This window comes from Empidonax traillii, unplaced genomic scaffold (assembly GCF_003031625.1).
Source record: "Empidonax traillii isolate 1590-97213 ecotype Southwest subspecies unplaced genomic scaffold, ASM303162v1 scaffold593:size397357, whole genome shotgun sequence".
In the NCBI taxonomy this organism is placed as follows: Eukaryota; Metazoa; Chordata; class Aves; order Passeriformes; family Tyrannidae; genus Empidonax; species Empidonax traillii.
Window position 1 is genome coordinate 129,662 of NW_020955786.1, and position 3,009 is coordinate 132,670.

At 39.4% G+C, this 3,009-nt stretch overlaps 1 protein-coding gene across 3 annotated transcripts in view; it reads right to left on the reverse strand.

Annotated features, from left to right (window-relative positions):
- The window catches only part of FAM189A1 (family with sequence similarity 189 member A1), a 90,193-nt gene that overhangs the window by 54,073 nt on the left and 33,111 nt on the right, over positions 1 to 3,009 (reverse strand). The gene's annotated exons all lie outside the window — the stretch shown is intronic.

A 3,009-nucleotide genomic window follows, 5' to 3' on the forward strand; every position in this document is an offset into this window, starting at 1 on the left:
ATCTTTTTGTTTTGTTTCACCCACCCAAACAACCTCTTTATTTGACCCCATGACTGAAAAAGGACCTATAAGTTCATTTAGAACCTGTATTTAACATACAGATACATTACTCCCCAGTCCACAAACCAAAAGCAAGCAGGATTCAGACCTTTACACACCTAAGATGATCTTAGGTATTTTAAAATAACATGCAAGCTTTACACTTCTCTCAGCTGAAAACAGTGAGAGAAACTGGAGCAATGAGGTCAGGGATATCGACCCTGGGGTTGGGTTAAAAAGGTGGAGAGGAAGCTTTTCCTGAGAACATTTAATGAAAAGAAACAGCGAAGTAGAACACAAAAGAAATGCAGAGAAAAGAATGCATAATGTATTTATTTCCTGAGTCCATAGCGTCATTTTCTCCCATCTCAGCTTGTGCAGAGAACTTGTGTAACAGTAACTTATCCACTCAGCTAGTCACCATTCCCACTGTGCCCAGTTCCCTACCAATCGTTTAGGGATAAAAACAGCAGAGCATAATAACCAAGAATGCCTAACACCTAGCCACTACAGAAGCAGTGTACACTGCACTGGGAACCAGGCTGGAAACAATCCATCTACCGATGCAGCTGGACTGTAGAGAACCCATTTTAGGCTTCCACAAAGCCTAGTTGTGGACATTCATACTGTGGGCATATTTCAAACATATTTCACAACTGATAATACCCACAGCTGCTGCAGCTCTTGAAAATATTATTCAGAAAGACAACGCACTGGAAAAGGCATCTTTTGATGTTTTCTTTAGCAGCTACACCATTAAAAACCCCCTCAAATGAAGTTTTTTAGTAAAATCTGTGTTAGTTTGTAAGCGAGGTACAAATGAAACAAATGGGAAGGCACAATTGCACAGTAAAAGTGACCCAAAATCAGGATGTGGCTATCAAAGACTGCTTACATGCAAATGTGCATATTTTGTATTCTACACCATTTCCTACAGCATAGAAGCTGCATACTTCTGGATGTTGGCCAAGTGAAGGAAAAGCTGAGAATCCCATCTTTGCAGTTAATTAAATGTACTCAGTAGCTTAGTGTGACTGTATGATAACCTGTGTGTGGCCTGATAGTCCTGTAATGTGAGGCTGCGCTCCGGAAGGTAAAACGGCAGGGTTAGCGTGTTTATCTGCAGGCTAGACAGAAGCACGCTCTCAATTAAATAAAGGGTGAGGTTATTAAAGAAAACTCTTCAGAATAAATGAGAAATTGCATTCCAAAACAGAGTACGCATTGATACACCAGATACTCATCTATCAGCCAGCATTTCTCAGTCCCAAGTCATCTGTTCAGAGTCAAGGTATTCCAGTGTGTTACCTCTGAGTAGCAAACCTTTACTTTCATTTACTGTGTGAACCCCCTTCCACAAGGTAAACCTCTCCCCCTCCTGCCTGACTTTTTGGTGGCATTGCTCAAGATGCAAGAATGGAGCTGAACTACAGCTGTTTGACCTTTACAGAGGCCTTGCAAGATGAAAGAGGTACAAGTGGCTTTGTTTGTAAAAGGAGAGCTTTGTGGCGCTCCCTGTACTGGCTCACCACGCAAAAGGCCAGCTGATGAACCTGCACTGATGACTTTAGCACTCAGTGTTCCACCTCTGTCTTTAATATTGTCATCATAAGAGGTCACCTCAACAATCCTGTCATGTAGTTTTCCAAACCCTATTAGTCTCCGAAATTTTGGCAGAATACAACAAATGACTATCTAAATAGAAAACTAAAGAAAATTTGCCTTGAAATTGAAGACAAACAGGAATTTAACACAAATCCCCCCCAAACCAGAAAACCCCAGCCTTGACATTTTGTTTTCTCTTGAGTTTGTACTTCTTATAAATACAATGTTAACACTGAATAAAGTGAGTAGAACCACACTTGGTTTATATATAAAAGAAGGGATTATTTAAAAAGTAGTATGCAATTTACAGGCCCCAAAGGTCTTACAATAATCACTTCAAATATTCACTCCTTACTTAATTTGAAGCACTGTGAAAAACACATATTTGGCTCTCCCAGCTTTGAGGACCAAGAAACACAGCACAAGATAAGAGAGTTAGTTTTACACCAGTAATTAAAGCATTATAATTTCCCAAAACCCCATTCTTTAACATTGCAATCTAGTCATCTTCTCACACTTTTCAAAAATCACTACAGCACATACATGCTGTGCACAGGTTTTTTCTTTCTTAAGTAGAAAGTAAATTGGAGTTTCATTATTTTAACAACTTGCCCACTTAAGTTTGAAAATATGGTTTGATTTCAGAACCTAGACAGCACATTTATCTTCTATCTTAGACCTAAATGCTATCTGCCGAATTGTAGCAAAACTCCCCAGCACATACTCAAAATAAATCAAGCTACTAAAAACACGTTCAAAAATGGAGGTTTGCCAGATTCCTTAAGCAGAATTCCTGAAGATGTATATACCTGCTCACCATAGCATTGCTAATTCACAGAGGAAACAACAGAATGCATCAGCATTGGCTTCTGCAGCATTAGACATGCAATAACAGAGGGTATGAACATCTTTCAAAATGCACATGAAAACTCCATTATCATTAATGCAAGTGCTGCTCATGCCTGACAAAGATGCATTTACTCTAACAGGCACACACTGAGGCACGACCAAACCAGAGGGTAAAATTACTTTCCATCACAGGGACTGCAAACGAAGGATTTGCCCTTGATGGCATCTTTTCCAGCATTTCCAACCCTCCACACTCTAGTGAGTCTCTAGGACTCTAAAGGAATTTGGCTTCAAATATGGGACAGATCAGATGATGCAGTCTTTCAATGTGTCTTAAACCATGTGTTTTCCAAGTCTTCATCTCCAAAATGATTGTTGCATGTTAAACAATCTCTAGTATGCTTCCCTTAAGCCTTTTTTCTGAAATACATAAAATGCCTATTTATATAAATATTACTTAAAACCACCTAAAATGTAGTAAAAACACCAGGACGCACAGCACCAGCATCCCTGGTG